This window comes from Mchenga conophoros, linkage group LG8, assembly GCF_057382185.1.
Source record: "Mchenga conophoros isolate Kocher_MC1m ecotype Shallow Benthic linkage group LG8, M_conophoros_male_GT1.1, whole genome shotgun sequence".
In the NCBI taxonomy this organism is placed as follows: Eukaryota; Metazoa; Chordata; class Actinopteri; order Cichliformes; family Cichlidae; genus Mchenga; species Mchenga conophoros.
Window position 1 is genome coordinate 19,080,266 of NC_140533.1, and position 12,263 is coordinate 19,092,528.

The window sequence follows — 12,263 nt, forward strand, 5'->3', positions numbered from 1 at the left end:
CTAATTTCCTGAGACATATCAAACATCAATTAGAGAGAATTACAAGTAGACGCAATTAACATGTCACAACAAATTATACCAAACAAATGCTGATCCGCTCTCTGGCTGTTAAGACAGATTTGAGCATCTAAAAGAAATTGGTGATTGTCCAAATCTAAAATGGCAATCTGAACTTTTAGAAGATTATTCACTGAATGCTTTTTTTTTTTTTTTTTTTTTCATGTGACTGCAGCAAGTCGCTGAATTTGACATCCAGTGATTAGCTGCTGATAAGGCTTTGGTCTGTTCACAATAAACAAAGAAAAAGCATCTAGCTGAAAAATAATTCTCTTCCAAGGAGGAGAAATGAGTGCAGAAGCTAATTGAGAGGCTGATGTCTGTGGAAGTGTGGAGTCTTTCTTCTGTGTGGGTTTTGTTTGTATGTGTCAGTACAGTGTGTAGACTTTGTATTTGTACACGCGTGCTTGTATATGTGCGCCTGTGTGTGTTTTTGTGTGTATTTAGCGCAAGATAGATACAGAGCAAGGGAAAAGAAAGCAAGCAGGCCCTCAGGCTGCCACCATCTCCATGCTTTGGAGACAGTAAACATCCTTTAAAAATGAGACGCCGAGCTGTGCACCTCCGTACAAACACTCTTTAATTATCAAGATCAGACACGTTTGCATAAACCTCAGTCACTTGCATTAACATTAACTGTCAAATTGATTTTATTCTTTGGGCAACAACTCCCTGCCTTTTAAATCTTGTTTGTTTGATGCAGTTAGATTTCATATAATTGGCGGACTCGCTTTCCTGCTTGAGTCGGTTAGATGTTGGAAAACAATCACTGCAAAATGCTGGAGCTTAATCTGTAGATTCACTTTAGGTTGCCACAGTGTAATTTGGGCTTCTAAAGGGTTTCTCGATTTAGAAACAACGACTTGAAGATAATGTCAACGGAGATGTGACTCAAAATCTGTGGAAGAATTCGGTGAAATCAAGGATGGTGGTCCTCTTAACCCTCCCCTCAAAGAGCCAATGACATGTGAGCAAGTCGTGTTGCTGGTTTGAAACATGCGCAGATTTGGTTTTCAACCGTTTCAATTAGTTTTCAGGGTGGGTACATCTGGTTATTATTGTAGTAAAATCATAGGTATGTGTGTTTTTGTTTTTTTTTACCCCTCAGCTGAACAACAGTGAACTTGACCTCAAGGTCAGAGGTTGGAGGTCAAAGTTTCAGAATCTCTCCTGAATCCGATAACTCAAGAACAAGGCGACGTAAAATTTTGAAATTGATACCAAAGGTGTATCTAAATGGAGGCTGAGGGCACTGGCAGTTGCCAGTATTTTTAAATTTTGGCTTACTTTATTCACAACATGAATTAACAAGTCTGTTTGTTTAATTTGTTTTGTGCTCTGGTGGATTAAGCCCAAAAAGTTGATCTGGATTGAGCCATTAATGAATGTACTGGGATTTAGTATAACCTGCGTGGGAAAGCAACTTATGCTTTGTGTAGCCTGAAATAACTGCCAAGATGGCTGACGACCAGCAAGCTTTGTTTCTAGGAGGATTTTGACGGTGTGAAGTGGGTGTTGGACCATTGGAGTTCCATTACTGGAGAAAATCTACAGGTATAAAATGAATCACATTCAGAGAGAGTGCTGCAGTCACACTACGGACAACAGTTGTTGGAGCCTGCAGCACGGTCCATGTGAACTGAACTTGCAGTCTTGCAGCCTTTGAATAGGTCACTTTGAAGATAATGAACAGGTCTGCAAGACCACCCACAGTCAGTTGCCATTTTAAAAGCAACTTTGGTGCCTCAAAATGGTAATAAAAGGGAGTCAATCTGCTACCAGTTTGAGATTGAATGGTGTCAAGTTGGCAATTATGTACAAATTAGTTAAAAAAAAAATCACAGATGTGGCTAACCAAAACTTCACATAAACTTACATTCAGGGTCCAGCAAGAACTTTAAAACGTTGAAATAGTTTCAGATTCATAGAAATTCCCCAGGTTTTTTTTATTTTTTATAACATGTTGGCATCTGTCTCTGTGAGTGAGAGTTAGACCAGGATTACAGATAGGTTGGCCCCCATTGGGCGACCTGTGCAGTCGCTTTGAATGAAAAGCTAAAAAATGCTAAGAAAATATGTCTTTTTAGCCTGTTCCTACATGGTTGTTTGGTCTATATAATGAGATGCTACTGTGGTGAAATTAAAATGATAGCATCCTTTCATAAGCTGTTGTAGGCGGTTAAAGGCTAAAAACAGGTCATATCAGCCTGTTGCTACATGGTTGCCGGGCAACATGACAGTGTCATAATATATCATGCATAATTCATTTTTTGTGGATATAAGTTAGATGTTAATGTCATGAAATAAAAATGACACGGTGCTTTTTAAGGTGTTATAGGTAGATAGTTGAGAAAAATGGGTGATTTTAGCCCACTGCCATCACGTTGCTAGGCAACATGACAACATCATAATATCTTATATAAATAAAAACCTTCAAGGACCTAAGATGTACTTGTGTGCCAAGTTTTGTTGATTAGCTATTGATGGTCTACGAGGAGTTTGCAGACAAAGAAACAAACACACAGACAGACAGAAATTTCATGTAATATAATAAGATTACAAATTTCTCTTAAGTTTAATTGTTGTGAGATTGCAAGTGCACAAGAAAACAAAATGTTGCTTTTAGACATTTTGTCGCATAATGGTTGTCATTAATTTTTCATGTTTTATATAAAAAGACACTGAAGGAACTGCCCCAAGAAATAAATGCCCCTTTTGAATTTGAGATTTTTAGTGTGGGCCCAGACTGGAGAAAGAGCCGTCATGGCCTCTGTGCCCCGTGAGAAGCGTTTCGTCATCTAAATTGGTTTCATAATGGCATGGCAGGTCCTAGTCAAATGGTATTCTACTCTGTTTATTTGGATATTTACCCCCTTCAGAGGGAAGATGTAGTGCTGATTCTGAACTGCTCAAGATAACAAGAGTGTTTTCGTCCCACACCCAGAAGTCTCAGAAACAGTCTCTGTCAATATATACCTTGAAGCGCTGACTTTTCCACATTTCACTTTCAGGTGATGGTGTTCTTTTATGAAAAATGTATAATGCATAACCAGCTCCCAGATTATCACATTGTAGCACCTGCAATATGTGAAACTTCAAACCCGGCTGTATTGTGGAAGCTGAACCTTCAAACACGAATGATATGCACTGCAGCACTGAATCCACATCAAAGGGGCCCAGTGACTAAATGAGATGCTCGATCCGGGGCAGGTTTGCTCAGGAGCATCACCGCCGCTGGAGGAGAGAGAGTAGTGTTCAGAGGCTTTGCACGGGAATTGCTACACACGCTGGGAAAACCCAGGGTGTGGGAAGATCAAGGCTTTCGCCAGCAGAACTCGTACTTCCCTCCAAAACCCAGACGCTTCATCGGAGGCTGTAATAGGTTAAATACTGCAGCTTCATCCAAGCTAAGGTTTCTGCACTATCAAGGAAAACCTAAACCTCGGCTTTAAGAAGATGCAGAATCAATGGTAATTGGATTTAGTCAAATGAGAATTGACCAAGCTGAAGCTTAGACGGATAAAGTATTATTTTCCTCTAGCCACCATCTCCATCCTGCTCCTTGATTGAAATCCTTCATTGCAGTGTTTGCTAATCATCAGTAGCTTGTACTAAGTGCTGTCTTTGACACTACTTACTACCCACTATATTCATATTCAAATCATACAAGCCCCAAAGTAGATATAGCAGTGCATTTGTGCTTCCCTAGCTGTGCACCAGTGCTCCCCAATAAGCCTTGGATCTTGTTTGGATCAAGCCAGCGAAGTTGCAAGCTTGTACGCAGCGCTCTTTGGCTCTGATTCTCCTGAAAAAATGCAATGATAGAAGTGGGTTGGAGGTTGTTGCCTTTGCCCAGGCTCTAACAAACACCATGCCCTGAAGGGGCATCCAACATAAAGGCTTACCTACTGGATGTTGCAGGGGTGTAAGGTAACAAAAACCAGCCCAGCGTTGCCTTCTTTACACACAGCCTCACACATCAAAGGCTTTCTGCTCAGATAGGGCACGGCAGGAAACAACAATCATATTTTTTTCAGTTATTCACTGAGTTGAAGGAGGGGGAACAAAAAAACTGTGGCCTTTCTGTGCATGTGGGGCAGAATTTGGTGACGCCAAGCATGCATGGTGTTTATCACTGGTGACAGAATTGGTGGGGGGGACTCAGTTGACTGGAGGGCTGTATCAAGCAGCACAGTCAGTTCATTTAGACAGAACATCAAAGTCCTCCAACAGCTCTTTGGGGCCCAGAGATTGAAGTCTGAGTAGAGACAGGCTCGCGGGGAGTTATTGCTGCTGCCAGGGAAGTAGATCCTACTCTAAGTGCCTCGTGTAAACCGTGCATTCTCATTATGATCCTCACAAATCAGCACTTTTGACACATTGTGTTTCTGTGCACTGTAAGCAGGCTGTGTACCTATTCACCAAACGGACAAATTGGTTCTTCTAAGGGGCCTTGCTTTGAAAATGTCGCTAAAAGTTATGATTAAGTATGTTCTCTTTTCTTTATTTAGATTGGCATTGGATGCTTTTCAGCCTACATCATCAATTCACCGTGATGTCTTAATTACTGTTTAGAAAATAAAGGCTTTTGAAAAATCTGCTCTCCTTGTCATGCTTATGATGCCTGTTTAACATTTCCTCAGACTTGGTCAATTGTGGAAGAGGTGAATGGGGCCCAGCCTCGGTTGTTGGCTCTGAGGCTCTTAATTGGAAACGCATGTGCGCCACACAGTTGAAAGTTGTATTTAAAAAGCAGAAAAATCCCACAGCACTACTTGACTTTGTGAAAGGTCCTCACCAGCTCATATTTTGCAGGAGAATACTTAAACCGGGTTTGATGTCTCATTGAACGCAGTGACTTATTTCTCAGGGTGAAAGTATTCCATGACCTAATGTTTGGCTTTTACAGCTCGTTTTGTTAAATAAATAAAGAATAGCGACTTGCCTCCATTTGAATGGGCTAAATGAAGAAATACCTACGTCTGGTACCACTTAGAGAAAAGAGGACAGTTAAGGAAAAAGAGAGGAGCTTTTGTGCTCAAACTATTTGAGTAAACTTTTAGAAGGATGTACGCTAAAAGGGGGCATTTGTAATGTTTAGCTGTTGCTGTCTGTCCTCACTTATTCTTCCTGCACTTAATGATCAGTATTGAAACAAATATTCTTTGCTTCTTTGTGAAAAGACCTGGAGGGCTTTTGTGACATTTAATCGTGGCTCATTCTGGGATCTACATAAAAGCTTCCACTTTTTGTGTGTGTGTGTGTGTGTTTTGCTTTCTGATCGCATTGAGCTTGTAGTTGCATAGATCTGAGTGCAGCTGTGCCAAAATGAGCATGCTAATAGCCGATTAAAACCTAAACCCTGGTGGGCCTTTGAGTTTCTAGCCACAGAAATCAGTCCTCTCAAGTATGTGCCTGTTGTTAAAGCAAAAAAAACCCTCTTGTTTGTTTTAAGACAGGTTAATTGCAAAACCACTGTTAGCCCCTGTTCTGAGCCGTTTTATGGCACCGGGGTCTTGTCGTTTTTTTCCTAGTACAAAGCACTGAAAGGTCACAGTCTGTTAAGCTTCTTGAGAGAGATGCATGAAACCAAATGGATTTTTTTTCTTCCGTTTTTTATTCCCATCCCCACTCATTGCAGACATTCCAGGTGTGCAAGTGTGCACTTGAATGTGTGTGTGCGCGGGGGGGCAGGCTGCCATTGTTTTCCTCGGCACAAGCAGCGGAAGCGAAGAACGCCTCATTCGCTTTGATGAGCGATGTGTTCATGCGTAGGCTTCAATGTCACCCGCCATGAGGCAGCTGTGAAGTCGCAGCTCATGTCTGCGGTGCCATTTACTCAATGATGAAGTGAGGAGATCTCTGTTGGTTCCACATTCACCTCCCCTTTACGCGCACACATGCACGTATACACACTGTCTGAGCACATGTTCCTCCCACCTCGGCTGTATTGTGACTGTATGTCACAGCTAATACCAGCATGCATTAAATCTCAAACTCTGCGATCACAATAATAAAGGTTGACTGAGCGATTATGCAAGCCTTCGTCGTCAGAAGGATTTCACAGCTGATTGCCCTGCCGCATCCTGCCTTCTTTCTCGTGTTTCCTCAAATTTGACTTTCACACAAAAATAATTTGTTGGATTTAATTTTGCGTTTAGATACCGGAGATCCCGATGCCCCGGCAAGGAACGGCACAGATTGCCATATAGGTGACATATTACCGTCCCCATTGAAGTTAATTTGCCGTCAAATTTGCGACTTAATTTAAGCTGCCAAAGGGAAGACGTGGGGAGTAGATTGTAACTCATAAGTATGCATTGGAAAGAGTGTTGATTAACATTGAGGGCTCGAGAGACAGACGCACTCAATGTGTATCATCTGGCCTCAGAGGCTGGCAGTGGAATTGAATGTGATATCTTGCATAACGTGTCCTTGCTTTAAGTCCTTGGTTCCAGGCTCAGGAAGAAAGGCTGCACCATTGGCTTGCTTGCTTTTTGCTTGGCTGTTGTACAGTTGCCCAGGCTCCAGGCGAGCTCTGAGCAAAATCTGAAAAGACTTGTGAAACAGACAGTAGTCTACATATCTGGCAGCATGCTCGCGTCAAATTACAGAACGATATTTTGCACAGGACACTCGGCATGCCTGCCACCTTGCTGTATTCTGCAGTTAAAAGCAGCCACTTGTAGGTTTGATACGCAGACAATGAGAGAAAAAAAAGTGTTCTCAGATGGCTGCGGAAAGGCAAAGCCGTTCAGATTGCAAACAGTGGTTCATTAAACAACCTATTGTTTGAATTATATGTTGACAAAGGTCAAGTAAGTGATGAATGAAAGGATGATTGTGCATTTTACACAACTGTTCTGCATTTTCATGTGATTATTGAACGATGCCCCTCTCTCATATTTCCCCACAGAATGTCTGTGGCAGTAGTATTTATTTGGCACATTCTCAGCATGCTCCCACTCTTGCGGTTGAAGTGTTGCGTAGCAACTGAGAAAAACAGCTTTAAATATTTTGGTTAAAAAGGTTTTAAGAAAATAAAGAACAGCCTGCAATTACTGTTCATTTCTCCCGAGTTCATAAGTTTAAGGAGCTGTAGAATTGTGCCAAGTAATAAATGAAATACCAAATTAGGCTTTGTGTTGGCGTGGTAAAAACCGAGAAACGATATGTCTAGAGTATCGCGTCCTCTTGTGCCAGTTCAGTTACTCATCTGAAGCTATTTTGTTTATCGAATAAATGCTGGCAGCTGTCTGCACCTTCACTAATTCACAACTGTTTTGAAACAAAGCTCAGAGTAGTTTTCAGAGTGCAGCTCAGCTCAGTTTTCAAGCCAACTGAGTATATCTTTGACAGGATGGAAAATGTGTAGGTGAGTGCAAATTTGAAGTGATGTGCCTCAGGAAAACGGATGGGGATGGAGCGATGGGGATGGGGGCGCATGTGGAGAGGGGGAAGGCTGGATGACGCACAGCAGGTGACAGACAGACACTAATAGTAATGGCTCTTATCAGTGCTTCGCTCGCTCCCTCTTTTCACATGGGCTCTGACATCCTCCTCCTACTCCACCCCCTCCATCTAGCAGGGGGTGTTGGGAGCTCGCTGGGTTGTGCAGCCCGCTCAGACGGAAAGAGCCTGCCAAACACCGGTCCCCTCACATATAAATTGCATCATTAACATCGCCTAGATTATTCCAAGCTCTCCCACCGGGTTTATGGCAGCACCGGCTCAACTTAACTATTTGACTCACTGAAGACATTCAGGTTTCCTGACTGAGCTGTGCTTAGATCTGCTGTGAAATACACCAGTTCTATTCTATCTTAAGCTTTTAAACAAATCCTGAAGAAATGTGCCTGTATTTTTCACTCATCGAGGCTTATTAGGCTAATGTGCTTCGTTTTCTGTCTTGAGTAGCCAAAACTTGAGTTGTATGCTGTCATGCACACCAAAGAATCCTGTTTGTTCTCATGGCTGGCTATAGTACTGCAGTATTAATATTTTCAGTCTGTCCCTATTTATGTACTGAAATGTATTCAACATCACCTTTTAAATAATGTTCCTAATTTTCAGTTCAACATTAAAAAACTCTTGACTTCGTTCATTTGGGCTGCAGTCTTTTATGAAATAGTGGCAGTACAGTAATGTTTTCAGATTTCCAATAATTCAGCTGAACTATTTGAAATTACTACTCACAATATTAAGGATATAATTTAAAAAAATCCTTACACTGAATAGTGAAGGTCATGATTTTTCAATATTTAAATATTAATTAAATTATATAAAAATAGTTGATGGGACTAGTGGTTGTGTTAAAATGTATTTTACTATGTTTTTACCCGTGTTGGTAAGGATTGTTTCTACCCAAATCAATTCAGTTCAAGTATTCAATTTCTACAGCGTCAATTCATAGCAACAGTTGTCTCAAGGCACTTTATATGAGGTAAAGACCCTACAATATTAGAAAAAAACCTCAGTAATCAGGACCCTATGATTAAGCACTTGGCAACAGTAGGAATAAAAAAAAAAATCCCTTTTAACAGGAAGTAACCTGTGGCAGAACCAGAAGCTATCTGCCGTGATCAATTGGTTGAGAGGAGAAAGAGCAGAGGGTGAAGTTAATCCACCTAAAAGCCGTTTGGCTCTTCTTCACCTTCTTCCCTCACCACAGCACATAATGTGCTAGAACTAGAACTGGGTGCGGGGGACGATTTAAAAAAAAAAAAAAAAAGAAAGAAAGAAAGTGATTATTACAATAGTCTGTTTGCTTGAAATGCCCATCTCAGTTGATAAGGTGAAACATCAGTGTCTAGGTAAGGTATTGTGCCACCAGAACAGCTTCAGTGTGCCTTTGCTTCTGTACGGTACTCTACCGGGCAGATGGAAGACGTTTGGTCCAAATCTCCCATAGATGTTCAGCTGCTTTGAGATCTGGTGACTGCAAAGCCATAGCATATGATTCACATCATTCCCATGCTCACTAACCATTTAATGACACAGTGGCCCCTAAATGGAGTCTTGTTATCAGAGTTTAACCTGTCCTGTCGGGACAGAAATAAAGGTGATCCCACAGAACACCTCAGTATTGCTTTGCAGTGACAAGTAGGCCCAAACCATATTGGCTCACAGTCTAAGGTTAAGAGTCTGTTCATCAAAGGTCTTTCCCCCTAATTTAGTGTAAGTGTGGAAAGATACAGTTGGATTACCAGAGCAACTGGTTTGCATGACAATGGGCAGATTTTTCATCCCTCTTTTTTATAAAGAAAAGCTCTAAATTTCTCATTGTTTGTGAGACTTTCAGTGATTTGATATTTTAGGTGATTGTTAAAGGTACAGTCAGTCTTTTTTTAGGTTATAGAAAAGGTAATAGAGGTAACAGACTAAAGAATATGATTAAAAAATTTATTACTGTGTAATTAAGTCTTCTGACAAATTGATACAGGCTCATAAAATAAGAATCAATCAATTAAAAATATGTAGGAGCGGGCTCTGGTAAAAGTTTTAATGTTTTATACATTTGGTTGGAGAGTGGCCATGTATGTTGTATGCCAGACATTGTTGCAATTACTTATTGTCAGCGTTTGAGACATATAATCCTCCCATGTCTGAACAGCTAACAAGAGCCGCTTAAATAACAACAACAGCAAGTCAAAAGCTCACATTCACTGATAAATATTTTATTTATAGTCTTACACTGTATGGCAGGGGTCTCCAACTCCAGGCCTCGAGGGCCGGTGTCCTGCAGGTTTTAGATGTGTCCTTGGTCCAACACAGCTGATTCAAATGGCTAAATGACCTCCTCAACATGTCCTGAAGTCCTCCAGAGGCCTGGTAATGAACTAATCATGTGACTCAGGTGTGTTGACCCACGGTTATGTCTAAAACCTGCAGGACACCAGCCCTCGAGGCCTGGAGTTGGAGACCCCTGTTGTATGGGTTTATTTGTTAAGTGTCCTAATCCAAAAGTGTAATTTTTGCTCGAAAGACAGTTTTACTAACAGTGGCTAACAGTGACTAATAGCAGCTAACAGCGGCTAACAGTGGCTAACAGTGACTAATAGCAGCTAACAGCGGCTAACAGCAGCAAAAACAGCAGCACTTAATAAAAAGAAAAATTCAGGACACTCCCCTACATATTACTCACTGATGCCTCCAGCATCCAAACATCAAATACCACATTATGTTTAATTGACACATCCATTCTTTGTCCCTGATTTATTCATAAATTATTGAAATATGTTAAAATATGGTCTATAGCGAATGTTTTTGTAGTCAAAAGGTAGTAGAAACACATTGACTGTCTGCCATTATAGGGTACACTCGAAATGTGATGTTTTTGGTCTGTTTTGGCTGATTAAAACATGTTTATCCTACAGCAGTCAAAGTAGCTAGGATTATGCAACTCAGTTAGGAGAGGATGACTGCAATCTACAAGCTACTGACATCTAGTGGTGAGGTTTTACACAGAGTACCTTTAAACTATGGAGCAGAAAAGACAGTGAGTATATCATGTAAACATATCAAACAGTCTTTAGGTTCTAAAACAAGATGATTGTTGTTTTAAAAAAAAAATTAATTGCTTAAACATTATCAAGCAGGTGTTATTTTGGGATTTCTGAAAATATTAATGTAATAATAATAATAACAATAATTATAATAATATAGTTTATTAGGAATTAGCTGTTATTTTAACATCAAACGCTGCCCGACTTGCGTACTGTTAATTGCCCCAGTTCTTTAAATTATATTAGACAAGCTGAGATCCATTGCAAATCTGAAGGAGGCTCTTAAGCTCAGTTGATATCTGCAGTATAGCAAGATGGAGCTTCTTGCTCAGATCAGTTAGCAATTAACTCTGTAATTACTATCTGAGGTCAGGGTTAAGCTCAGAGTGAAAGGTTGAAGCAGCAAACATTTTTATATGATCCTCTTACTCAATTATCCTTTCTCCGCGCTACAAGGTTTTACCTCATGGGGAGAATACATTACACAAAGCCCCTTGGCAATTACTCCTCAATGAATATCCTCATGGCGTACAGTCCATATGATTAATCTGGAATCCCCTCTGCCCCTGTCCAACTGCAGGGCCAGCTCTGCTTACCATGCAAGTTTCATTTTCACCTGAACAAATGGCTCCTTTAGACAAAAAGTGCCAGCCTTTTACTTTTACTGGCTGCTTGCTGGAGGGAAAAAAAAAAACAAGAGAAAAAGAAGGGGGGGGGGGGCACAGCCTCCTGCAGCAATAACAGATATCCCAATGAGGGGAAAAAAAGGAGGGGTGGGGTCAGAGTGGTTGGTGGTGGTGGGGAGTTTTTTGGAGGGGGAGACACTTAATAGTATTTAATAAAGGAACATTTATTTTTGTGCTTCGGCCTGTAACAGCCTCAGGAAATAGCTCGGTCTCTTGATCGGGAGCAAATCCTATTAACTTACAGTGCTCTCACTCAGGGTAATGGGCTCCACCTTGAGACTTGGGAGAACACTTTTCCCTCTGACACACTGATACTGGTGTCTGGAGGGCTCGGCGTTGGGTAGTCTAACACTTGGGCAGAGACTAATCAAGTCAAACAATCTGCCAGGCTGGAGCAACACCGAGTGAGGATGTTGATATCCAGCGAGCTCATTCAACAGACCCCTTCACACGTTCCTAACCCAATACCAAAGGATCAGTGCACAGGATCGGTTCAAGATCAGGTTATTCGAGCCCCTGAGAATTGTAAAGCGATCCCAGAGCAGCTTTTGCTTTCTCAGGAGTGATCAGAGCTGTCGGTTCTGTTATAGACTGCTAGGGCCGGGGCCAAAGGGAACTCCTGGAGTCTCCATTTATTTCTGTCCGGCAAGGGAAGGACTGTCTGTGAAAGTGTTTGCACTGTGTGTGTTTGAGGGAGAAAGTGAGAACGAGAAACTCAATTTACAGTATGTGGGTAACCACCGTCCCCAAACCAATTGGTAGAAAAACTCCAATATCTTTTAGTGAAAACATGGTGAACCTCGAGTTTATTATTTTCTGTCAGGATTCTGATGTTTCAGAAATGGCTGTAGTTAGTATAAAGCTGCCACATACTGTAATTACCTTACTGCGGGAACCTCCGGAGAAATGGGAGCTCTCTATCAAAGCATAACTACTCCAATTAAAAAACTGCACTGGATTGAAAATCACCTTTGTGGGCGGCAACAGACTCTGCTAAAAAGCATCAAATTGCTCC

The 12,263-nt window shown here is 41.2% G+C and overlaps 1 protein-coding gene across 4 annotated transcripts in view; it reads left to right on the plus strand.

Annotated features, from left to right (window-relative positions):
* adkb (adenosine kinase b) overlaps positions 1–12,263 on the plus strand; it is a 130,900-nt gene that overhangs the window by 18,589 nt on the left and 100,048 nt on the right. The gene's annotated exons all lie outside the window — the stretch shown is intronic.